Source organism: Ailuropoda melanoleuca, chromosome 4 (genome assembly GCF_002007445.2).
Source record: "Ailuropoda melanoleuca isolate Jingjing chromosome 4, ASM200744v2, whole genome shotgun sequence".
NCBI classification, from domain to species: Eukaryota; Metazoa; Chordata; class Mammalia; order Carnivora; family Ursidae; genus Ailuropoda; species Ailuropoda melanoleuca.
The window spans coordinates 92,850,224-92,877,188 of record NC_048221.1 but is presented as its reverse complement, the minus strand read 5'-3'; the positions used below and the strand labels follow the sequence as shown (position 1 = coordinate 92,877,188).

Genomic DNA, 26,965 nt, shown 5'->3' with positions numbered 1-26,965 from the left:
GAAGGGGTCTGATTGTGAAGCATTTTGGTCATGTAAGTGGAGGTGTGAATGAGTGGCTGTGATTGATTTCTGAGAACTGGACTAAGGCAGGGTCAGAGAGGAAAGGGCACTCTGCCCTAGTCATAGGGAAAGGAAGGAGACACTATTGAGTTTGAGATAAAGGCCCTGGAAAGATAAGTTGGGTCCCTAAAGAAACACCTTGTTTTCTTTACAGTTTTGACTGAGAAGACAAGCAGCTGAGGGTGATGGGGATGGAGGCTTATGATTCCAAGAGGGGGTGTTGGGTGGAGAGACTTCCCATGAACATGCTGGGTATTCAGGCATGATGATGTTTGGAGAACAGCTGACAGGCAGAATGTAATAAGGAGTGTAGGATCTTCGAGTCTGTGGTTTGCCGTGATGTCCTCAGACAAGACCGGCACAGATCTTAGGAAGTGGGAGGCAGCTTCCCAGAAGTGATGTAAAATGGTGGCGCAAAAGAGGCTGCTGATGACAACATGGGCAGGGCACTTCCTCAGAGGCCACTGGTCACAGACAACTTCTGGTCTTGATTTCCCAATGTGCTGTGCTGAGATAGGGCTTTACCAGAAAGCAAAATACACCATGTCAAAAGCAATGACAAAGCATTTGGGGTGTCCATGCAAAGGGGCAGTTCCCCCTTGTCCACTAACTTTGTGGAGCCAAAATCGCTAATCCAGAGGCTGCCAGAATAGCACCTGTGATTCAGAGCTACAACTTTTTTGGCCTGAATTCCTCCAAAAAGAGCCTTTCTAGTTGACTGTTCATCATCTTTCATCTAGCACTGCTTTCAAACAGCCTTTGTGATCTGAATTCTCACATCTTTTCTCCCCCAGGGAGCCTTTGACAGAAGCAACTCAAATCTCAGTGCCTTTTCCAGCTCCTCGCAGTTGGGTTCGTGGATGCCCTTCACCTTCAGGCTTGAACTTTTACTGTGTCCATGTTCCTACCCTAAGTCTAGAGCATTTTGTTTGGACTCAGACTTTTGGTTTCATTCAGACCCCTGGGTTCCTTCTAGCACCTTTCCCTAGAAGGCTATTCTAGGAATGGTCTCCACCCCTCACCTCCTGAAGTTTGATAGGGTCTGGACCTCCCTCTTTAGTGGAATTAGTACAACTCTGTGGAGTTTCTGGATGTAATATATCCCTTCATCTCTCCCCAGCCATCATAGCCCCATACAGAAGATCTAGTGATGTAGCTAGATCTGCTGATCGCCAGGATTTTGGAGCCAGTGCCCCCAGCAGGGAGGGACTCCTGGATAGGTGTACTATACTGTGAGTGACAGCTCTGTCCATTACTCTCTGCCTCTCTTCCATGTCACCTTTATTTTGGCTTTTTCCTGAGAGGATCAAGCTCTGTCCAGTTGTTCTGCTTGGACCCCCTAGCCTTGTCTAGGTCTATAACTCTGTTGTCAACCCCTCACCAGAGGCTGGGGCTTTTGCTTTCCAGCCTCTCCCAGGACAGGTCCCTTCTCTGATACTAGAGACTTTTCATCCCCACCCACACCCCCCCCACTAGAGACTTTTCTTGCATCTAGGCTTCTGTGGGTAGAGTCTTGCCCATGCACAGATCTCCCAGTTTTTGACTATCCTAAACTCTGCCTCCTACTCTTTGGGCTAATTTGATGTCATGCTAGTCTGTTCAGCTGTACTTCTGGAACAAGCTTCTTAGCTTAGTTGGGGCCTGTCCTGAATTTCATGCTAGTTTTCCAAATGCCTCTGCCTCAAAAACAGCTTTTATTTTTAATTTTATTTTTTATTTTTTAAATTTTTTAAAAGATTTTATTTATTCATTTGACAGAGAAACAGCCAGGGAGAGAGGGAACACAAGCAGGGGGAGTGGGAGAGGAAGAAGCAGGCTCCCAGTGGAGGAGCCCGAGGCAGGGCTCGATCGCAGGACTCCAGGATCACGCCGTGAGCCGAAGGCAGACGCTTAATGACTGAGCCACCCAGGTGCCCCCTCAAAAACAGCTTTTAATATGCATTTATAAAGCTTCAAAAGGGAGATAGAAAATATAACATTTTCCAAATGTATTTAACTGGAGAACCATTTTTTTTGAAGGAATATTAAAATTTCACAGAATATGGTGTTTGCTGGAGCATAGTTTTGGAAAGTATGAGGATTTATCCTAAAGAAATGGATATCAAATTGGAGGAATTCCAGGTGAAGGTAATGTGACAGTCAGTGAAAAAGCACTATTTGGAGGTAGGAAATATCTCTTGGTGCTCTTCATTCAACAGATGGCTGGCTACTGAGTGCCTAGTATTTACCAGTCTTTCTGCTGGAATCACATCATGTGTTCGACTACTTAACTGTGTGTCCTCTGCATAAGGACAGCTCTGATCTGGAGTGTAGCTCTATGGTGGGGATTCTACATTCTTTCTCCCACATTCAGATCTTCTTCCTCTTTCCTCCAGTTAAAACAGGAAGTAGTTGGGGCACCTAGGTGGCACAGCGGTTAAGCGTCTGCCTTCGGCTCAGGGCGTGATCCTGGCGTTATGGGATTGAGCCCCACATCAGGCTCTTCCATTATGAGCCTGCTTCTTCCTCTCCCACTCCCCCTGCTTTGTGTTCCCTCTCTCGCTGGCTGTCTCTATCTCTGTCAAATAAATAAATAAAATCTTTAAAAAAAAAAATAGGAAGTAGTGAATGGGGTGATGCCATCATCAGCTTCTGGATCCAAGGAAGGAGGCTTCTCTGAGGCTGCTTTCCCCAGGTTTGACTTCTTCCAGGATTTCTCTAGCACTCCTGAGCACCCCTTCCATCTCACTCTGGAAGTATTTATCTAAGCATCAGTCTCAAGTCTCACTGCTAGTTCAGGGTTTTGACTTCACATACAGGATCAGTGCCAAGTGGAATGGAGCTCATTCTTATGGAATAATTATGGCATTGTAAATTTTCTGCTTTGCCTATAAAATCCCTCTTTTATAGCTCATGGGTAGTCCAGACTATTATTTTTTCCAACCCCTCAGTGGAGATAAACCCATGAACTGCAGGCAGGGGAGTCTTTCAGGTGGAGATCATTTAAATCTGGCAGGGTGGGTGACCAAGTGCCAGGAGCTCCAGCTGGCAGAGCTGGTACCAAAGAGGAAACTAGTCACTTCCTCTATATGCTTTTCTCAACCAGGATAGCCAGGAAAAGACCACTTGAAGTGGACAGATGTCTCTAAGACTCCTGATTAAGAAATTTTAGGTCCCTTTGAGACCCTGATGTATGTATGTGTCTTTACTGTCATGAATGAGATCTTTGGTTGGCCAATCTTAACTGAGTTGGATGAGCTAATCGTGAAACAAACTATATGCAAAGACTTAGCTTTGATCCTGCCCTTGGGTATGATGTTCATCCAGTAATTAGCATCCTCCACCCACAGGCCCCACCCCAGGGGCCTTGGTCCAGGGCCCTTGTCCATTCCTGCCACTTCCTGTGAAATGCCACAGTTTTAACTGAAGATCAGGGAGTAAACTCACTTACAGGAAGATTGAAAGAAGGCTTGAAATGGGCATTTAGAGGTCTTCAGTAGAGCCAGTTATTTGGTCATCTGTTATAAGTATTAGTTGGCACATAATTATATAAATGTGTTAACTGTAACTTCCTATAACTGTAGAAGGCTTGTTTTCCCCAGCAGGCTTCCTGCATGAAGGAAGCCTACATAAGATTCTATCCTTAGCCTCCTTCTCTCCTCCGTCTATATACTATCCCTGGGTGATATCACCTGTGCTTATGGTTTTAGCTACCACTGATATGTCAGAAACTCTTAAATCTCCCTCTCCAACCTAAATCTCTCTTCTGCATTCCAGACTCATGATGGCCAAACACTATTACCATCATAACCTGGGTGGCTCTTAGGTATTTCAAACTCAGCATGTCTCAAGCCAAATTATACTTTTCATTATGCCATCCTCTTCCCCTATTCTCCTACTCCTTTCTATTACTATTCCTCCTTTGTTCTTAGGAGCATCACCATTCAAGGTCATTAGTAAACTTGCTTCTGCATCACTGTCTTCCACTCTTTCCCCACCAGGAATTAAGTAGGCTCTGACTGTACTGTAAGATGTTTAGAATGTCCCTTCCTCCCACCCTCCCTCACTTGTGTATGTGCACACTCTTTCTCTCTCTTTGTTTCTGTCTTGCTGGGGTTCTTGTCTATAAGACATCTATAGTTGAATTCAATAGAGAAGTTAACAAATAGGAAAAAAAAAAAAGAACAATTAAAGGTTACACTGCGGTTCAGATTCTAGGTAAAATGGAAGTTTTGGAAAGGAATTGTCTGAGAGCTAAAACCTTGGGAGAAAGCTTCATGGAAGAGATGAGAGTTGACCGAGGACACACTAAGGGTAGGGACCAGAACACCTCTACAGGAGCATGTGGAATGGGGAAGGGATGGGGTATAATCCTCAGCTTATTTTTTGTGCAAGCAGAGTAATTGGCACCTCCCCCAGTGGTTTCTTCTGTAAATCACCACAGAACCTCATGTAGTTTGGTCCTTTAAAAGCTTCTGAGGTTTGAGTATCCTATTGTAACCCATTAGTTAGCTGGAACCATCTTTTCCCTTAAAAATTTGGCTTAAAGTGTCATTCTACAGCTCGTAGAGAGTCTGATTCCTTCACCCAGATTCTTCAAATTCCTGGGAGCTCATGTATTTATGGTCATTCTAATTTTGAGTTCTTTATTCTACTAAATTAGTTCAGATTATAGATGGTCTTACCATTTCAAGTATGCTGTTCTCTTTCCATCCACATTCACCCAGATGTAGAACTCATATCTCCCAGATAAATTCTTTGTGTGTATAGCAGACTTTATTAAAGATTTAGGGTAATGGAGAGTGTTTTACATTGCCACAAAGCAAGCAACTTAAATTCTGATACTGGCTATCCCTCTTCCTTTTTTTTTTTGTCTACCTCTCCATTAGGGATCCATCATTATTTATATCACCCATGTGTATGGCTTTGGCCTCTTATAATCTTATCTTTCCTCTGCAAACCTTCTTAACTGTGTTGCCAGTAAGCATTTCAGGTACTTCTTAGTCTATTATGCAAAGCAATTGAATTCTACTCTCTCTTCCAAACTTTCCTCTGTATGTCCAAAGCCCACTGGAATGGGTCTACTGAGTAAAAAGTTCATCCACTTCTTTAGCCACACAAAGTATTTGTAGAAGCTTTGATATGTTCTTTCACATTATTTCTTTCCTTTGAAAGCATTTCTTGTTTAGGGCGCCTGGGTGGTGCAGTCGGTTAAATATCTGATTCTTGGTTTCAGCTCAGGCCATGATCTTAGGTCATGAGCTCAGGGTCTGAGATCGAGCCCCGTGTCAGGCTCCAAGCTCAATGTGGTGTCTGCTTGAAATTCTCTCTCCCTCGCCCTCTGCCTCTCCTACCCATGTGGTCTCTCTCTCTCTCTCTTGCTCTCTCTCTCAAATAAATATTTTTTAAAAAGGCATTTCTTTTTTTATTTTTATTTTTTAAGATTTTTATTTATTTGAGAAAGAGCACAAGCAAGTGCACAAGCTGGGAGGAGGGGCATAGGGAGAGGGAAAAGCAGACTCCGAGCTGAGCAGGGAGCCCAGAGCAGGACTTGGGGATCATAACCTGACCGAAGGCAGATGGTTAACCAACTGAGCCACCCAGGTGCCCACATTTCTTGCTTTAAATAGCATTTACTACTTTTTCTTCTTTCTTTTTTTAAAGTAAGCCCTGCACCCAACGTGGGGCTTGAACTCATGACCTTGAGATAAGGAGTTGCACACTCTGCCAACTGAGCCACCCAGGTACCCCAGCATTTACTACTGCTTACCTCAGAAGTGGTTTTGCTTTGAAGGATCTGTGGAGGGAAGGTAAGAGGATGTTCCAGGCAAGGGCAGTAGTGTGTATATAGGCAGCAGTCTACATAAAACCTGTTGTGGGCAATGAAAAAATTATTCCAACTGAAAATAAGAATTTTTTTAACAGATTTTTTTAAATTCATTTATTTGACAGAGATTATTTTTTATTATTTATTATTTATTTTTTATTTTTTAAGATTTTATTTATTTATTCGACAGAGATAGAGACAGCCAGTGAGAGAGGGAACACAAGCAGGGGGAGTGGGAGAGGAAGAAGCAGGCTCACAGCGGAGGAGCCTGATGTGGGGCTCGATCCCATAACGCTGGGATCATGCCCTGAGCTGAAGGCAGACGCTTAACCGCTGTGCCACCCAGGCGCCCCGACAGAGATTATTTTTTAATTCATTATTTGACAGAAAAGAGAGCACAAGCAGGGGGATGGCAGGCAGAGGGAGAAGCAGGCTCCCCACTGAGCAGGGAGCCCGACAGGGGGCTTGATCCCAGGGTTGCGACCTGAGCTGAAGGCTGATGCTTAACCAAACGAGCCACCCAGGTGCCCTGGAAATAAGATTTTTTGTTGGTTGAGCAGAGCTCAGAATTGATTAGAAAGTCCAGAAACAGATCTCAGTTTTAGTAGGAAAGGATAGTGTTTAGGGTAAATGTCTAACCGTTAAAAAAAAAATCCCTCCTCTCACCTTCTAACGAAATATATTCTAGATAGATTAAAGGTTTTTAACATAAAAACTAAAGTAATAAGTGTACTAGAATGTAGTTATTTTATATTTTATTTTTTTAAAGATTTTATTTATTTGAGAGAGAGCATGAGTAGGAGGGAGGGGCAGGGAGAAAGGGAGAAGCAGACTCCTTACTGAGCAGGGAGCCTAACACGGGGCTTGATCCCAGGACTCTGAGACCATGACCCGAGCCAAAGGCAGATGCCCAACGGACTGAGCCACCCAGGCACCCTGAGAATAGTTATTTTAGTATGGCACCCAAGGCAGGAACTATAAAGGAAAAAGTGTAATGTATTAGCTAAAAAAAAAAAAAAAAAAAAAAAAAAAAAAAAAAAGGAAAACAAACACCATAAACAAAAAGTAGATGAGAAACTGGTTAAGAAAAGTTTTTTGGGGGCACCTGGGTGGCTCAGCCGGTTAAGCAGCTGCTTTTGGCTGGGGTTATGATCCTGGGGTCCTGGGATGGAGCCTCGCATCAGGGTCCCTGCTCAGTGGGGAGTTTGCTTCCCCCTCTCCCTGTGCCCCTCCACACTGTTCCTGTTCTTTCTTGCACCCTCTCTCTCAAATAAAACCTTAAAAAAAAAGAGAGTTTTTGACATATATCAGTGTGCGCAAAGCTCTTATAAATCAATAGAAAAAAAACAAAAACAAAAAGAAAATGGGCCAAAGTCATAGAAGAATAAATACTAACGACCTGTAAAACCCATAGAAAAAGGGTGTTTACCTTATAATCTAGAAAACACAAATAGAAATGAGACATCATTTTCAACTGTTAGATTGACAAATATTAAAAATAATATTTATTGCTGGTGAGAATTTGAAGAAACAGGAACTCATACTCTGTGAATTTAAATTTATACAGTCTCTCTGAAGTTCTATTTGGTAATATGTACCAAATTTGAAGTACACTTTTTCTTTTTAAGATTTTATTTATTTATTTAAGAGAGATAGAGAGCATGAGTGGGGAGAGAAGCAGAGAAACAAGCACACTCCCCACTGAGCAGGGTGACCTGATGCAGGGCTCAATCCCAGGACCCTGAGATCATGACCTGAGCCAAAGTCAGATGCTTACCTGACTGAGCGATCCGGGTGCCCCTGAAGTACACACATTCTTAAACCAGCAATCTGACTTCTAGGTATTTATCCCCAGGGCAATGTACAAAGATATATTTATGAGGATAACAGAAGTTATAAAGTAGTCAATATGGCCATCAATAGGGGATTAGCCAAATAAACTGGTAAATCCATACAATGATAAATGAAGGAAATCTATAATTATTGACACATAAAGATGGCTATAATATATACATGAAAAAATATATAGCATACGGACAATAAATAAATACAGCCATAGCTATGTGTATATATTTTAAAAAATCATGTAGCAGGGGCACCTGGATGGCTCAGTTGGTTGAATGTCCAACTCTTGGTTTCAGCTCAGGTCTTGATCTCATGGGTCATGGCATGGAGTCCTGTGTCACGCTCTGTGCTCAGAGGGAAGTCTGTTTGAAGATTCTCTCCCTTTGCCCCTACCCCCCATCAAATAAATAAAAATAAATCTTAAAAAAATCATACAAGACATTGTTAACAGAAATTATTTTTTTTGATTCAGAAAAAAAAACATTTAAAAAAATAGGGGCATCTGGCTGGCTTAGTTGATAGAACAAGCAACTCTTTTTTTTTTTTTTTTAAAGATTTTATTTATTTATTCGACAGAGATAGAGACAGCCAGCGAGAGAGGGAGCACAAGCAAGGGGAGAGAGAGGAAGAAGCAGGCTCAATAGCAGAGGAGCCTGACGTGGGGCTTGATCCCACAACGCCGGGATCACGCCCTGAGCTGAAGGCAGACGCTTAACCGCTGTGCCACCCAGGCGCCCCAGAACATGCAACTCTTGATCTCAGGGTTGTTAGGTTCAAACCCCATGTTGGGGGTAGATTATTTGAAAAATAAAATCTTAAAAAAAAATAGGAAATGGATTCTGACTTGATGGTGGTGGGTGGGCCGAAACCATTGTTATATTACGCCAAAGTGTGTGTCTATCCTGTGAAGTTGGAAAATGACTTGTCATGATAGAAAGGGCGTAACTGGAAAGGAGAACCACTCTTCTGGAAAGGGGAGATAAATTTGTTTCTTGGAGTTGAATTTGAAGAGCCAGAGGTACATCCAAAAGGAAGTATTCTGTAGACTGGGAATTCCCATTTAGAGGAAAAGGTACTTCTAAAGTAGAGGCAATAAGTAAGAGTGGGACTCTAGATTTGACACCATTGAGATATTTAGGGGAGAGGTGGTCTTATCTTGGTCCTCCCTTTCTTGTTGGTCGTCTTGACAGGTCCTGGAGAGGAGTGTGTGGCAGTGATCTCAACTGGAACCTGAGAGTAGAGCTTGAGGAGAGGCAGGAGTGGGCAGTAATCACCATAATAAAACAATAGCCACAACATTATTTCAAGATCACTCTGCAATTTAAGGCCATTGTATAGTGATGTAGCTAACACAGTCTTGTATGCTGTGCATTATTTTTTTTTCTTCTTTTGTATGGACACTAAATCTCAATCAGGTAGTAGAATTAGGACTCAGATTCAGGTATTCAGGCCTCAAATTCCGTTTCTCATTTCTTCACTTTCCTTTTCTTCAAGATGAATTTTTCAAGGAGGAAAAGACTAGAGCAAAAGCAGCAGCCTGGAGCTAAGGATACCCACAGTGAAGAGGTGGAAGGAAGAAGAGAGCCAGGAAAGATACCATGCTACTCACAGTCACTGTCCTGTCCTCTGGCCCGTGTAGGTCCTGACATTCCTCTAAACCAGAGAATGTGGGGTGTTCTATTGATTTAAGGGAAAAAACAGTCCTAATCTGTTCGTAAATAGCTTGAGGTGTTTTGGAAGTCAGGTTGGCCAGTTTGGTTACAGTAGAGTTAGTGTGGTGGCTTAGTAGTTTATTGAATTCTGGCTTTATTTTTTTGAAAGCAATACAGTAGGAGCATATTGACTTAGACCCATGAGGGAAGGGCTTGTCTGATTTAATTACGTGAAAAAAAATTTTTTTAAATTAACATATAATGTATTATTTGTTTCAGGGGCACAGGTCTGTGATTCATCAGTCTTACACAATTCACAGCGCTCACCATAGCACATACCCTCCCCAGTGTCCATCACCCAGCCACCCCATCCCTCACACCCGCATCCACTCCAGCAACTCTTAGTTTGTTTCCTGAGATTAAGAGTCTCTTATGGTTTGTCTCCCTCTTTGGTTTCGTCCCATTTCATTTTTTCCTCTCTTCCCCCATGATCCTCTGCCTTGTTTCTCAAATTCCACATATCAGTGAGATCATCTGATAATTGTCTTTCTCTGATTGACTTATTTCACTTAGCATAATACTCTCTAGTTCCATCCAAGTCGTTGCAAATGGCAAGATTTCATTTTGCTGCATAATACTCCATTGTATATATATACCACATCTTTTTTATCCATTCATCTGCTGATGGACATCTGGGCTCTTTTCATAGTTTGGCTATTGTGGACATTGCTGCTATAAACATTGGGGTGCACATGCCCCTTCGGATTACTGCATTTGTATCTTTGGGGTAAATACCCAGTAGTTCAATTGCTGGGTTGTAGGGTAGCTCTGTTTTCAACTTTTTGAGGAACCTCCATACTGTTTTCCAGAGTGGCTGCGCCAGCTTGCATTCCCACCAACAGTGTAGGAGGTCTCCCCTTTCTCCAGTCCTCACCAACATCTGTCGTTTCCTGACTTGTTAATTTTAGCCATTCTGACTGGTGTGAGGTGGTATCTCATTGTGGTTTTGATTTGTATTTCCCTGATGCCGAGTGATGTGGAGCACTTTTTCATGTGTCTGTTGGCCATTTGTATGTCTTCTTTGCAGTAGTGTTTGTGAAGTCATTAAGTTTGTTTAGTTTTGGAATCACATGTTAATTCACTTATGCATGTATGCACTAACTAGTCAAGATCCTAAGAGGACCTGCTTTAATCAGTAGAAAATCGAAGTCTCAAGTTACTTCAGTTTTCCGACTGACAATCTTATTTATGCAATTAAATATTTTAGCTAACCTATTCTGATAGTATAAACACAAAAGCAGTCGTCTCCTGTCAGAAATTCTGAACCAACAGGGTCCACTTTAGAGAGGTTCTTGGGCAATTGCTAGAGTGGTATCTGCTAAGAATTCTGCAAGGCATTCTTGCTGCCCAGTGCTTGGAGCATGTGGGCAGTCAGAAAACTGTGGTAGGGTGGTGCCTGGGTTGCTCGGTCAGTTGAGTGTCTGCCTTCAGCTTGGGTCATGATCCTGGGGTCCTGGGATCAAGCCCGCATTGGGCTCCCTACTCAGCGGGGGGCCTGCTTCTTCCTCTCCCGTTCCCCCTGCTTGTGCTCTCTCTCTCTGTCAAATAAATAAATAAAAAACCTAAAAAAAGAAAAAAGAAAACTGTGGTTGAATGAATGAGGAAGGAAAGGACTGAAGGAATCTTTATCTCTGAGGCATGTTGAGCTGTATAGAACAATCTTTGTACTATAGTTTGACTTTGGTGGTTTGGGGACTAGTCTTATCACTTGATTTTATATCAGGGAGAGAGGAAACAAGTACCATGGGAAGTTTCTGCCCTGTGAGCTGGTGACTCCATAGAGGAGGGATGTTTCCAAAATCAGTAAGCTGGTGTCACTTGAGTCCCAGTCACATGATCTTTCCTTCTAAAAAGATCAGGCTGCTGAGAAAGTCTCTAGAACAAGTGAGGAGGCCCATGGAGGTAAGAGATTTCCTATTGGCAACCTGGATCTTACCCAAAGAGGGCAGCTACTTTATAAGTCCTCTGTGGGAGGCTCTCCACCACCCTTCTTCTTTACTGCTTGGATTCTAAATCAGGAGCCTCTCTGGCTCATCGCTGGCTTTTGCTTACCCAGCCGGGCCTTGCCCCCTGGCTGTGTGCCATTGGCGATTTTTAGCCCAGCTGGAAATTACACCCTCTGCAAGGGCAAAGCAAACTGGGAGGTTCTGGCTCTGGCTCCAGAGGGACTGGAGCCTGTCACCTGGTCCTGCCCTGTGTTTCCTGGCATGCATTCCTGGCCACCTTTTTACCCTTAGCACGGTGCTGTAAGCCCATAATTCTGCCTCAGTAAAGATTTAAGGACTGGCTTCTTTAGAGGGACTATGGGGGGCAAGAATGTCAGTGCTTTGGATGAAGCTCCTGATACCAATCTCTGTGTCCTACTTTAGGAGAATTGCTGGTCTCATGTAGATGATCTAACACTTATCTTGGGGGCGGTTGGAATATGACGATTCTTCAGTATCACAAAAGAATGTACCACTGGGTTTCTTTAACCTGATCTTCAAAATTGAACCTGCTTTTCAAAATAAAATTTGATTTTCACACTGTAAGTAGCGTGCAGTTATTTACATCAAAAAACCTTTGAGGGTCACCTGGGTGACTCAATTGGTTAAGCATCCCACTCTTGATTTTAGCTCAGGTCTTGATCTTAGGGTCCACACTGGGTGTGGAGCCTACTTAAAAAACAAAAACAAAAACAAAAAAAACTTTTGAGATTTTCTAGGCAAACTTCCTTGTTTCAGGTATGAGCAAACTTTGGGAGGTCCAACAAGGGCAAAGCTGTGCCTTTGTTGAGGAGCTGACACTCAGATTATCTGAAAGGAATTGAAGCAGAGGAGAGCAGACATTGTGTGAGAGGAAGTCTCAGTCCCTCCGGTAGAAGCATTTCTTGGGGTATTTTTTAGGTGAGGGGGTGGAAAAATGCATTCCTTCCCCTTGAATGCCCTGCTCACAACCCTTGGGTTGGGTAATTCCTGCGTCACTGACTTTTACCTTAGTCCTTTCGGATTGAACCCAAAACGACATGGTAATACCTCAGTACTTGAAACTTTGCAAGGTACATTTAAGTGAGTGAAAACTTAAATTATAGGAGTGACTGAATGTAACTTTATTAAATTCAGTGTGTGAAAAAAGCCTTATATTAAGTCAGCAAAATGTCAGTAGACGTTCTTTGGGGACCTGATTTAATTAGTCGATTAGGTTGATTAGATTAGAATTATCTGATCTATAATAGGTACTTGTAAATTCTATTTATTTTTCAAATATGTATTAACTAACTCAAGATAAAGTGGTAGGGTATGACAGATATAGACCAATGCTGTGGGAACTCAGAGGAGCGATTGTTTCTAGTTTCTGGATCTAGAGAATCAGGATTGTTTTGGGAAAACAGATTTCTTTGTTTTAAAGAACACTTTAAATAATTTTGCTTATACTCTAGTCAGAGTATTGATACAAAGATAAATCTAGTCTCATTTATATTAATAAAATTAATTTTCATCTATATTATTAAAACTGAATTAATAGAAACATAATGTATTTCCTTTCACTATGCTTCTTTGCTAATCTCTAAAGCAATTTTCCAAAGCACAGACCTTTGGCAAGTAAGAGCAGTCCACTCTTTTCCTAGACAGTACCTCTGCAGCTAGTGAATGGAGGCCAGGCTATGGGCAGAGAGGCCACTCTTACAAGAAGCTTGTTTAGGAAGTGAGGACAGTTAGTGAAGGGGCAACACACGGCCTAGGGAGGGTTATTTATTTTTTCGAGATTGGAGCATGTCCTTGTGCTGTAGGGGAAAGAGCTAGTTAAGAGAGAGAAGTTGAAGATAAAAAGAGAAATAAAAATTGAGCAGGGCCCCTGGGGGAAAGGGTCTACTGTATCCTAAACACTGGCAGAGAAATGAAACTTGAACTGAACAGAAGACAAGGATTACCACTGAATTTAACTCCATCACCACCATCACCACCATCACCACCATTTATAGCTTTCCTACCTTTTCCTAGCAGTCTGTTGAGCATTTTCAAGTCTTATTTGACAGTGGCGAGGGATATGATGGGACAGAGGGATTTGTGAACATTTGGGGGAGACAGAAAGTTGGAGTTTCCTTCTATTGGGCTTTTTTTTCTCTGAACAGAAATCGAAGTCATCTCCTGGGAGCAGGTGGGATAGTGGGGACAGTGACATCAGTTGGTTAAGTGTCTGCCTTTGGCTCAGGTCATGATCCCAGGGTCCTGGGATCGAGCCCCACGTCAGGCTCTCTGCTCAGTGGGAGCCTGTTCCTCCCTCTCCCTGCTGCTCCTCCTGCTTATACTCTCTCTCTCGGTCAAATAAATAAATAAAATCTTAAAAAAAAAAAAAAGAAAACAACCTTTAAAAACTGTTGAGCTAATAGTGTGATCTGAAGACATGTAGGTGAATAGCTGAGTAGTGCTGAAGGCCCAGGTAATGTTGGAGATGGTGACTTTCTAGAGGAGGAGCAGCCCTCGTTACTTCATCGTTATTTTAGCAGTGTTCAGCAATTGACGATTAAAGCAGAGGACATTTGTATTCAAATAGGGGCTGTGTTTTGTGATCCAAGTGGAAGACTTGGAGTAAGAGGAGTTTAGAATATTGCTAGCTAAGTGGTTGTTGTCAAGGTGGTTAGAGAAAAGGAGTGACTTCAGAGGAGGACTGATAGGCAGCAAAATGATGGTTGTAGGTGTCAAGGGGCTGGAAATCTCAAAGCTGAAGAATGAAACTGTAGAAGTAAAGACAAGGAGAGGTAGAAATATAGAAGGATATAGGAGGCCATGACCAGGTAAAAGGTCTGACTTGGAGTGTAAAGGCACACTGTGATCAAGGGGCCAAAGGTCTTGATGACCAAGAGGTCAGTAGCTGACAGCAGTGAGGAGGAGTGTAGTTGTTTGGTATAGACATTGGCAAAGGAAGGATTTTTTGTAAGGTGGTGGGAATAATGACTTGAAGCCACATTGAGACAGACCATCTGTTTTTCTTCTTGGTACCACTGGGTACTGAGTAATGATTTTATGGCAGAATCTTCATTGCCCAGAACCAAGTTTCTCAGGGAGTGCCAGGTTCCACCTAGGGAGAAGGAGGCCAGAACCATCTTTTAGGCCTACTTTTTGCAGTGCGTGCCTAAATACTGTGGAGTGGGGGCAGGAGAGATTTTCTGGCCCAGTGGGACAACCTCCACAAAGTACTGCGCGTTTAGGCAGAGTTTGCAGGAATAGGGACGAAGTACTCTTAGCAGGGAAAATCCCATTTGGCCATGAGGGTTTTTTGAACTGTTCAGGATCAGATTGAGTCAGTGCTAATCTGTAAAAGGCTGAAGGGAAACCGTGAAGGTTTCTTAAAGCTTAAAACTCTACAAGTCAATAGACTTTTGAGGCTTTCTATTCCTGTGGGGTCTGGAATTTACTTTTCCTTCCACAGTGACAGCAAATAATGCCCTAAAGGCCACACAGTTTGAAAGAGTCTGGAAATACTCGGATTATTGTTTATAAAGATGTTTTTGGGTTTTTAATGGTTCAGGATTCTTTTGACATTGTTAGAACATGATTCCAAACATTTAAGAAAGAGCCTCCAGATAGATGGAAACAAACAAGCAAAGTCTTTACAATTCTTTTTACTGCTGTTTTACTTGATTCATTTATACCACCTCCCTGACCAGATGTGAATAGCTCAGAAAATGATTGCCTAATCAGTCATTTCATCACAGGAACCCAAGCAAGATTGTGTGGCCCCCAGCAGAAGAGGCCACGTGGCTCAGAGCTCAGGTTGTGCTGCTCCCGTGACAGTACTTTCCGAATCATTTTTAACTGGTTTTGCCACATAAAAATGAGGAACTTCTGTCTGGCAAAAGTCATTATAAACAAAGTTAGAAGACAGCCAACAGAATGGGAGAAAATTTTTGCAATATATGTAGTAGGTGATGAATTAATATCTATAATCTATAAAGGGTTTCTATAAATCAATAAGGAAAAAACAGACCCAATAGAAAATGGGTAAGAATACAATAGGTGAGACACAACAGGGCGGACTGTAATTTCATCTAAAAAATTGCTTATCCATTTTATCCATTCCAGATGAAACTGGAATTTCATTCAGGAACTGAGCACAGACTTCTCTGGATAGGAATATTCACTGTCTTGGTAAATATCCACGAATAGGGGACTATGAAATACTATGTGGCTGTGAAGACTTTTTTGTTTTCTTTTGAGAGAGAGAGCACACATGTCCATGAGCAGATTGGGGGTGGGAAGCAGAGAGAGAGAGAGGATCTCAAGCAAGCTACATGCCCAGTGCAGGGCTCGATCTCCCAACCCTGAGATCATGACCTAAGCTGAAATCAAGAGTCAGACACTTAACCAACTGAGCCATTCAGGTGGTCCAGCTGTGAAAACTTTGAAGTTAACTTTCTGTATTAGTGAAAGGAGCAAGGTGCAGAGGAATATGAATAGAATGTTCCCATTTATTTTTAAAAAACATTCCTATTTGATTTGGATGTATTTATAATGTTTTGAATTTTAGAAAGGATTCCTTTAGATTAAAAATATTTAAGGTTTTATTCTTCTAATTACAACATTAATGAATGAAGTGTCAACTTTTTTCTTCCCCTTATGTAAAAGATTGATCTAGTATTTTAAATCTTAGCCTCTGAGAAGAATTTAGAGACTTCTCACTACCTTTCCCTTTCCAGAAACTAAAAAAATTCCTGAAGGAGGCTACTGGGCCCTGGTGTCTACAGTTATACTTCTTCCTGTGAGGAACAAAGGAATTCAAAGCTCAGAATTCTTTTTCCCTAGGATTTGCTACATTTTGGTATTCACACGCTTGTAGAGCCTCTCTGCCTCCCGCCTGTGATGCAGTGGAAGGGGCTGAGACCTCCTCTGGTTGGAAGACTATGTCGTTCCTTCCCATGGAAGAAAAAAGAAAATTACCTGATTGGCCCAGGAAGGCAAGACTTAGAGCCAGCCTGAGTCTTGGGAGGAAACCTGCTACTTGCATTTGTCCTTGCCTCTTCTTTGGAGAAGACTCTCAGCCGGTTTTAATCTTAGTCTCAGGCCCCCACCAACCTAGGTGAAAGGAGACCTTGAAGCTGATAGCTTAGTTTTATCTATTTCACTGGAATTTGAGGCTCTAGAACTCTAGCCTGGAAACAACAGGAATTCTATCACAGGGTGGCATAAGGCCAAAAACCTCTTTGTCTTTCAAAGACAGGCAACACTTTTGGGACAGAAGCACCGCTTTCCTTAATTATATTACTAGTATCAGCAGACCCCAGTATGGGTGTATGGGGATTGTTTGAGGCTTGTAACATAGGCTTTTCTGTGAGCTGGAGAGTTTACATAGAGTGGTATAATAGAAATGTATTTAAAACCAAAATTGGGGCGCCTGGGTGGCACAGCGGTTAAGCGTCTGCCTTCGGCTCAGGGCGTGATCCCAGCGTTATGGGATCGAGCCCCACATCAGGCTCCTCTGCTATGAGCCTGCTTCTTCCTCTCTCACTCCCCCTGCTTGTGTTCCCTCTCTCGCTGGCTGTCTCTATCTCTGTCGAATAAATAAAAATAAAATCTTTAAAAAAAAAAATAAAAAAAATAAAACCAAAATTGACTCCAGCCAGTTCTGTTCCAAAGAGGGGTGGCCCAATTCATATTCACAGGGGAAAAAATTATTCCATTCTCTTCACTGGTACAGAATGCTGGTGCTGAGAGAGTGAAGTTCAAAAACTTCCTTTTGTTCCTCAGTGCTGGTCAGGCATGAAACCTGGAGTGGATGGTTCACAGTGGGGCTGACTCCAGGTATGGGTCATTGGGTGTCAGAGGAAGGGGGATGGAGAGCTCAGTTGCTCTGAATAATATACGGGGAATTTAGTTTCCTGAGCAAAGGGGAGACGCCTCCCAAATATGAGCAGTGTCTGGGGGCGGTGAAGGAGCCATGAAGCTTGGTAACAATATAAAACCCCTCTGCCTCTTCATATTTCTAGGAATGTCTGATGAAGACACAGGCTTTCGAGTCAGTTTGTGTATGTGTATTTTTTTCTTTTTGGTAAAGCATGGGTAAAGGGAGCTGAGTCCCAGCTCTGGGACAGCTCAGATCAGAAGGAAGAGACCAGCTTCTGTGAGTGACATAAAAAATCCAGCAGGAGCTGGAGTCAGAGCCAAAAGAGTCTGTTAAGAGCATTTGCTGCTGGGAATTTGCCGAAATTGTGGGAGAGTCATTGGATGGGGGGTCCAGGCCGATTTTAAAACATGCCCACAGGGAGAGTGGTTGCAGCTGACATCTGATTGCTGTAGTACTTGCTGTATAACTCTTACAGAATGTTTAGCCTTGATCCTCCCCCAAGGATCCTTCTTATGGAGGTCTGTGTGTTAGATATTCCAGGAACTACCCTGATATCCTTCTTTCTGCCCAATGGAAGCCATTCTCAGTTTAGACTCCAAAAGGGAAACAAAACTTTCCAACAAGGAGCTGGTTATTCTCTTCCTTCCCTATATCACAAACCCTGTGATGCTGGTCAAAGAGTGAGAGAACTGCAGCTTTGCTGGTCACACCAGCACTGAGTAGGGCACATCATTTGGGAGTTGAAGGGATGCAGAAAAGTCTTCCACAAAGTATTGGGACTTGGAGACTGCTCTGAGTATTTAAGCAAATATTAAGACTCCAATAAATGCCTCAGAGCAAGAAGCCAAGGTCTCTGAGCAGCTGGAGTAGGACCAGGGCAAATCCAGCCAGTATCACACTAAACAAGGACTCTTGCTCACTTCTTAGGGAGGAACACCCAATTGCTGGAAGAACATATGGTATGGTCTTTTTTTTTTTTATTTTTTTATTTATTCGACAGAGATAGAGACAGCCAGCGAGAGAGGGAACACAAGCAGGGGGAGTGGGAGAGGAAGACAGGCTCATAGCGGAAGAGCCTGATGTGGGGCTCGATCCCAGAACGCCGGGATCACGCCCTGAGCCGAAGGCAGATGCTTAACCGCTGTGCCACCCAGGCGCCCCAACATATGGTATAGTCTTAAAATCCACTGTAATTCCATACTTCGAGGACAGTAGTGATTAGTGGGCTTTGACTGCCTAGCATGCCTTCTCTCTTCTTAGGTGAGAGCATATTGATTTTCCTTTGGGGGGCCATGTCCTTCTCTCTTCTAAGACTGGATTCAGGTCCATCCCTTGGCTCTAGATGGAGGACACATGACTGCCAATCAGAGAACAGCAGTTGACGTTGGTATGGTCTCAAATCCAGGCCAATTAGGACTCTGGACTTGTTGGAACTATTAAGAAGTGAATTCTCATTTTTTTCCAACTGGATTGCCAAGGCTGTAGAATGTGCATAATTCTGAGGCTGCTAGTGGTCATCTTGCCACCCCAGGGGGAGTGCTGAAGCCAACACAGGTGAAAACTGAGTTGTGAGGTGGAGACGGAGCCTAGGTGGCATCTTTCGAGCACCTGGATCTAACCATGCTTTATGCTAGTCTTACTCTGGACGTTTACATGGGTCTAGGCTTTCCTGTTTTATTTTGGAAAGTGTGATTGGGATATTTGACACCTGCAGGCAGTAGAGTCTTAATTCATGTTACGAATTGTATATAGTTCTCATTACAAAGTGTGGTTTGGCCTTTCTCATCAGACCCTTTTGTCTTAAAGTGCTGAATTCTAAGTTTGTTGTATGAATCAAATGAGACCATATATATAAAGGACTTAGCGTTATCCTCTGTACATAGGAAGAAACCCAGTAAATATTGACTACAGGAAGCAAGGAGGGAGGGAGGGAGGGGGAAGGGAAGGAAGATCAGATGCTGAATTAAAAGGACCCTGAAGTCCCTAGGGTAATATTCTAGGAACCCTCAGGACCTCTCAGGTCCCCCTGATCTAAATGCCCCTAGTGCCCTACAATTTACCCTTCGTAAGCCTTTATCATGGTTTGTAATGATATGTTTATGTAATATTTTGGTTAATGTTCATCTCTTTCACTGAACAGGCAGTTCTATGAGGGCAGTGATTTTGTTCACTTATGTCCATAGCAATGTGTGGCATTCAGCAAACATTTTTTTTTTAAGATTTTATTTTTTAGAGAGTGTGTGTTGGCAGCGGTGAGGGGGTGAGGAGCAGAGGAGGAGGGAGAGGGAGGGGGAAAGAATCTCCAGCAGACTTCCTGCTGAGTGCAGAACCCTACCCAGGGCTCAATCTCATGACCCCAGATCATGACCTGAGCCGAAACCAAGAGACAGACGTCTAACTGACTGAGCCACCCAGATGCCCCTCAGCAAACGTTTTTTGAAGGAATTGTCATCTGTAGGTACCCAAATTGGACTGGCTGTCCTCCATTATCGGGGTTGGGGCTGTGGCAGAATTGGCAAAATCAGGGAAAGCTATCCCTGTCCCCTCTGTATCTCCTACACTAGTAATACCCCCAACATGCATACAATTGGTCTTAATGAGATAATTTTGATTTGGTTGTGAAACCTGGGCAGGTGGGAAAATGTTCCCTTCTTCATTCCTAGAGTATTTGGGTGGCTTAATAATTAAATTATATAAAATACATTGCAGGAGAAAACCAAATTTCATATACATGGGAGCCCCATAAAAAATGAGGCCCAAAGGGCAGTCAAGTAATTTAAGTTTTAGATAACATCCTGAGCTAAGGAAAGGGGTAAGAGTCTGGGGATGCAAAGGGAGGGAAGGCCATTCACAAGAGGAGGTGTTTGGAAAACAGAGGTTGCCCTTTTGTGCAGATAATAAGTTTCTTAGGTAAAAAGGTGTCTTTGGTAATAGTGTCCTGGCATAGGCCCCCTCCCAGGGTAAATTTAGTCAGTTGGGAGAGGTAAAGAGCTTTTCCTAAGTTTGCTGTGTTTTGATTGCTTTTCGCTCAGAAAAATCCTTATGCCAAAGAGACATATTTTGGGGTGGCAAAATCTGCTCACCTTCCAACCCTTTACCGAATCTCTAGTTATTTTATTTTTATTAGCTCATTTTATTGAAGAATTACATAGTATGGTAGTTGGAAATGAAAGCAGAGGAGTAGGTCAGGTCTCAGTGCTCAGTGATTAACAAGCAGTCTTCCTTGCTCCTGTGTCTTAATAAAATCATATATTTAACTGGGATAGTCCACTCTCACTCAGGCTTGCTCTGGAGTGTGTTGGAGGCTGAATGAAGGCCCAGGAAATTGATGAGGGGTGCAGATGCTGGAGACTTTACTCTCTAGCAAGGAACAAAAGCAGTTAAAAGGTGGCCTGGGGAGGGCAGGTAACCTGAAGCTCACTCCTTTAGCCCTGGTGTCTGGGCCCAGTGGGCGCTCCAGGCATCCCACCCAGCCCCCTGCCCGGACACACAAAGCAGCCTCCTTCCAGCTTAGGCTGTGGTTTATCCCTTCCCCCAGCCTGCTTTCGCTGAGGGGGGAAGAGTGTTTCCCAGGGCCCATGTGACTTCCCCTGGCAAGTGACGATTACAGACGGTTTACCAGTCAGTAAAACTGCCAAAGGCTTTTGTGCAGTAATAATCCTTTTCCTGTTTAAAACTCTGGGGATTTTCTACTCTTGCCAATAGTTTTTCAAGTCAGCAATTACGTTGTGGATTATGTAATGGCTAGGTATTAAAAATAGAAAAGACCAGAGTTTGCATCTATTTTAACCAAATCAAAACAGAGCAGAGGGAGGGGAAAGAAGGAGAGGGAGAGACCAGAGGAGGAGGGAAAAAGAGATTACGTGACAAGAAGCAGCGAGATCCCATCATGTGACTGGGCAATCCAGCCCACAATTTACTGTGCTCTTTTCCTGCCATTCTTGGCCCAAGGGGCTGCACTCCCTTCCTGAGGCTGCACTCCCTTGGCCTCCTCCAGGGAGAGGACCCTGCGGAGAATTCCTTTATTCCTCAGCTCAGTCTTGGGTGTTTGCCTGCCTCTGACAGGCAAAAATGACTAAGGGGAGACGGGATTGATTTTGATGTGATTAAAAACTATATTTGCTGTGAAAATGCACTTTTATTATAGATACTCCCAGCCCTCCAACTTCCCCACCCTCACTCCTCTTCCCACTGGATTGCCATCCCTAGGCCCTCATCTAGGAATTCCAGGGCTGCGTTTGTTGTTGTTTGAATGTGACTTCTCACTAGTCCCCCACCCTCACCCCGAGTTAAGAGATCTTTGTGTTTTTCTGGGAACCTGTTGAGGAACCTGTTTAAGGGCCCTCTAATGAAATTTTAGGTGCCGGGTGGGTCTGGAGTGGGGGGATATATTTGGAAGGGGGTTTCTTCTAAGGGCCTGACAGATCACACCAAAATATACCAGGCTTCCTACTGTGTCACCTCCAATGTCGCTCACTCCATTCTGGATACAGAGGCAGCTGCAGAGGGAAGTCTTGAGTTACTCATCTCTAGCCCTTGGGCCTACGTAGAGCACATGCTGAGCAACCTGATTTAGTAGGTCTCTGGTGGCAGGCAGTGGTGGGTACTTTGAAGAAGCAGCTTACTGTTTCCGAGTATTGAACCCAAATAGGTTTGGTGGGGTTAGGGAGAGAGACCTGAAAGTCCAGACCAGCAATAGAATCAGTAACAGGCAATATTAAAAAGTTGTGTCCTCATTGTTACTTCCATCACACTTCTTCCTTGCAGTCTTCATCTGAACTGGGGTGGATGAGTGCCAACAGCTCAGAGTAATACTGGTCCTGGCTTCACCCAGCACTGCCCAAACTAGTGGAAGTACAGTGAAGGGAAGAGAACTCTAATTTGGGGATTAGAGGCATAATTTCACTAGATAGGTGGAGGGTGTGGGGACCTTCCTTAGGGCCTTTCAAATCATAATACCAGCTTGGACTAGGAAGTGCCTGTGACTCGGCGCTTCCTCACTCTTTTAGGTTTTCAGTTCTCTGTTGCAGATTCCTGTCTGCCCTTTCCTCCAGAGGCTGACTTTTTGGTAAGGACCACCAAACATCTGGTATGGTTCAGATTTTAAATTGTTCCAACCCACCCTGTCTATTAATGCATTTGAACATGCCTAGTCAAGTGTCCTGGCCTTGGGTGTGGTCAGTGTCACTGCAGTATCGGTTTTCTGTTATTTGACAGGCTGGCCACTCCAGACCTAGGTAGTGAGCAGAAGTTATAGGTCACAGTAAGTATTTGTCCTCTACGTCCCATCCCACCCCTGAGGCTTTGAGCAAGGTTAGGAGTCCACTGAAGCATCTCCCCTAGGGGCTGTTAGGGGCTAGGGTCAATTGAAGACTAAATCATTGCAGGGTCCACCAAGGAACCTTTTCTGTCTAAACTCAGTTTTCTGTTGTGGTCTCCTTCCCACTCCTATCCCCCACGACCTCACAACTTGACCACAGCAATGTTGTATACATTGGTCATCCCCATCCTGAAGGCGATTACCTTTTCTATCATTATTATAATATTTAATGGATTTCCACCCCCAACACACGCACACACACACACACACACACACACACACACACACTGTAGTAGTGGTGCTTCTGGTGTCTGTTGCTTGAGATAATGCTAGTGGTCACAAGCTGGTATAGACAGAGTAACACATTCTAACAGATTTAACTTTTTTCATCCAACTGACAAATTAGAGACACAATAGTGCTTACGTGTGTTGGATATTCATTTGGGCCACAGACAGTGTTAAGGTATAAAGGATAGTTCTCTTGCATTAGCTCCCAATAACAGGGCTCAGAGTTAGACAACTACCTCCCTTTATTGCACACACCATCACACTCCTTGGACCCCTTCTCTATCCTATTCCAGCATGAGTTTGGGGACGGGGCACCTGGGTGTCTCTGTTGGGCATCTGCCTTTGGATGTGGTTGGGCTCTCTGCTCTGATTGGTGGGGAGCCTGCACCCCTCTCCCTCTGACCCTCCCTCCACTCATGCCCTCTCTCCCTCTGTGAAATGAATAAATAAATAAAATCTTTAAAAAAATAAAATTTCTCAAAACTTAAAATTATTAGCATAAAATTTTCATAGTCTTGTTTTCATTTCTCTACAGTATCTTCCCTTTTTCATTCCCAGTATTGCATATTTAATGCTTCATGCTTTTTTCATGGTTAGTTTTGTTATAGTTCTGTTTTGCAAGAACCAGCTTTTGTGTTATATCTATTGTTTATTTTTCTGCCCTTCCTTCCTTCCTTCCTTCCTTCCTTCCTTCCTTCCTTCCTTCCTTTCTTTTTCTTTCTTTCTTTCTTTCTTTCTTTCTTTCTTTCTTTCTTTCTTTCTTTCTTTAAGATTTTATTTATTTACTTGAGAGAGGGGGAGAGAAAGAGAGAGTGTGCACAAGAAGGGGAAGCAGCAGAGGGAGAAACAGGCTGCCTGCTGAGTAGGGAGCCCAATGTGGGACTCAGTCCCACGGCTCTGGGATCATGACCTGAGCCGAAGGCAGACCCTTAACTGACTGAGCTACCCAGGCGCCCCTGACTTTTATTTCATTAACTTTTACTTCTTAATCACTTTTTAAAAGATTTATTTATTTATTTTAGAGAGAGAGAGGGTGTACGCAGTGGGGGAGGGGCGAGGGAGAGAGAGAATCCCAATACTGGGCTCAAGTTGGATGCTTAACTGACTGAGCCACCCAGGCACCCCACTTCTTCATCATTTTAAAATCAGTTTTGTAATTGAAAAACAATACAAAGGGTCACTTTTTCTTACAAACTATTATAAAAAGATCAGTTACCCAAAAGAAAGAACAGAGGATTGAAAAAAGAAATCTATGTGGCTTATAAACAGAAGACCTTACAAGTAAAATAATGCATCTTTAATGATGGACCTCTAGGTTTGAGAGGGGAAGAGAGGCGTCTTAGAGCTAGTGCCCAATGGAGGGAACCCTGGATAATAACCCAGTGCTCCTGCCCCCCCCATCTTTTATTTACGGGTTGGTGTCAGGCAAGACACAGACCTCTGTTTCCTCCCTTGTAAATAGTGACTAATACAGAATGGCCCCACCTGCCTTACTTACTTCATTGGCTGTTGTATCAAATCAGATACTGAATGTGAAGAGATGATACCTGAACTCCCACTGAGCCCTCTTCCCCCAGTCTTTCTTCTCCCACAGGGGGCAGTAGGAAGGGCTTGTAGAGGAACCCAGCCTACCCTGGCAGGGTTAGTTACCAGGCCGTGGTCCTTAAAGGAACATTATTTTGAAGGGAAGGAAGGGGTCTTATTCTCTGTTTAGCTCACTGTGCCTGCTCTCTCATTTCTTCTTCAGCTCAGTTTTAGTTTTGATTTTGTTTTGTAACTCTGTATTTGCGGAGAAGTGCATGGGAGGGGTGGGTGTCCTAGAAATAAGCTCCAAGAACCAGGAGGCAGGAAAGGGTGGTCTGTATTAGTGGTTCTGAAATATTTTGGTCTCAGGACCCTTTTACACTCTTAAAAATTATTGAGCATATAAATATTATACACCTTTATTTATGTGGGCTGTTGCTGTAGATATTTACCATAATACAAATAAGGAAACGAATATTAGAAAAAGGCTTTAGAAGTATTTATTAATTATGTAAAAATAACAATAATAAATCCTTTACATATTAACATACTTTTTATAAAAATATATTGTCTAAAATAAAAAAATTCAGAAAGTCATTATTTTACAGTTTTGCAAATGTCTTTAATGACTGGCTTAACAGAACACAGTTGAATTTTCGTATCTGCTTCTTTACCAGTCTATCATGATAAGTTGCTTTGGTTGGAGTAGATGAATAAAAACTCACTTCATACAGATTTGTAGATGGAAAAAGTAGGAGTATTTTTCATAGCCTTTTCAGATAATTGTGGATATCTTTGATATTTCACCAAAACTGGACAAATGGCAGTTTCTGAAAGGTAGTCGCAATGTGAGATCTGAAACCATATTAATGAACTTCTCATGCTCAGCTATGTTAAACTCCGTTCATCTGTCTTACACTTTGAATGGTTCTTTAGTTCATGCTTGCTTTTGTGGCATCATGCATTGGTCATTTGGAAAATAATGGGTCGGTGATTTATGCAGATCTTCCCAATGTAGACACATTTCAATCCATAATATTACATTCCTTAATATTACCACTGATGTCATCAGCAAAGTCTTTAAGTACCAGGAAGCTGTGAAGCTCATGGTGTGGAGACAAGTTTTCTAAAATTCTAATTTTCACTTGCCAGTTCAAATTTTATCATTGGCAAAAAATACTGTCAGTTTTCCTTGATGTGACAAGCTCACTTCATTCATTTTTGAAAAAATGACTGCCAAATGCCCACGTCCGAGTAATCATAGTTTGTCAGTCATTCTTTCCTTTTTTGGGGGGGGGAGGTGTCAGTTATTTTTCTAATAAAAATGTTTCATGAACAAAGGAGGTAGTTCATTTCTCAATGCAGACAATCACATAAATTTACCTAGTACTTTGGTATGTAGCAGAAGTGCTTTATGCACAGACTATCAACAAGATGTACTCATGGGTCATTTTTTATTTTTTTAGGATTTTATTTTATTTTTTTTAAAGATTTTATTTATTTATTCGACAGAGATAGAGACAGCCAGCGAGAGAGGGAACACAAGCAGGGGGAGTGGGAGAGTAAGAAGCAGGCTCATAGCAGAGGAGCCTGATGTGGGGCTCGATCCCATAACGCCGGGACCACGCCCTGAGCCAAAGGCAGACGCTTAACTGCTGTGCCACCCAGGTGCCCCTAGGATTTTATTTTTAAGTAATCTCCACACCCACCGTGGGGCTCAGTCTCACAACCCTGAGATCACGAGTCACAGGGCAGCCAGGCACCCAAGGGTCATGTTAAAAAATCAGTAATTGTTGTTCTATCATGGGCATTCTTATGTGAGGCTAGCCTTTTTGTTAAACCAAAGTGCCTGGGGTGAGGAATATGACTTCACTGATCTGTGTTAAGTCCCCAGCAGTTTTACCCACTGTTGCTTTTGTATTATCAGTTCAAATGTCAACTAAGTGAGTATGGCAAAAAAGTCTTGGTATTATTATAAAAATGTTTTTTACCTCTTGGGCCACATTGAAAGGGTCTTTGGCACCCCCAGGACTCCAGGGATCATAATTTGAGAGCCACCGATGTGTGAGATCATGGGCAATAATAGTTTGTGGCTTTGAACACCTCAGTATCCCAAGGCCTCAGTTTTCTCAGCTGTTAAGCAGAGCCAGGGCTGGGGCCCGCTGTCATTTTCTACGCACTGTTAGACCCTGTTCACTAGTCCTTGAAGCCACTTCCTCGTGATAACTGCTCTTTTCTCCCTCCCTCTCTCATGTTTCCTTTCCCCCCCAATCCCCCCCCAAGCCTACCTCTTACAGGTGGGGATCCTCCTTGTGGTTTTCCCTCCTCCTTTGCTCCATGGGTTATCTTATCCCCTCCTTGATCTTTAACCATCACCTATAGGCTGACAGCTCCCAAATCTCTATCTTCAGTCCAGATGTGTGTCCTGGGCTCCAGTGCTATGATTCCAGCTGCCCTTGGGACCTCTCCACCTGTATGCCCTACAGGCATGTCAAAGTCAACATGTCTAAACTGATTTCATCATCTTCCCCAACACGTTGCCTCCTCTTCCAGAATAGCCAGTCTTAGTTAATCTGTCATCTACCCACT

General features: G+C 43.0%; 1 protein-coding gene and 1 long non-coding RNA gene across 22 annotated transcripts in view; one reads left to right on the top strand and one right to left on the bottom strand.

Annotated features, from left to right (window-relative positions):
- The window catches only part of ASPRV1 (aspartic peptidase retroviral like 1), a 112,463-nt gene that overhangs the window by 39,735 nt on the left and 45,763 nt on the right, over positions 1-26,965 (top strand). Inside the window, exons 1-2 of one of the 21 annotated variants that reach the window (XM_034659295.1) lie at positions 20,964-22,312; positions 22,462-22,507. The exons of 15 other annotated variants lie outside the window; for them this stretch is intronic. The gene's annotated coding sequence lies outside the window, so the exon portion shown is untranslated. Of the gene's footprint in view, positions 1-10,353; positions 11,326-16,943; positions 17,202-20,963; positions 22,334-22,440; positions 22,508-26,965 lie in introns of those variants that run through there. 5 more of the 21 variants (XM_034659296.1, XM_034659301.1, XM_034659299.1 and 2 more) reach the window with 5 other exon arrangements.
- Positions 444-26,965, bottom strand: LOC117801989. The gene is made up of 3 exons (XR_004624953.1): positions 26,665-26,965; positions 5,810-5,909; positions 444-579 (listed from the first exon to the last, which is right to left on the bottom strand). It is a non-coding gene; the product is annotated as an uncharacterized LOC117801989 (long non-coding RNA).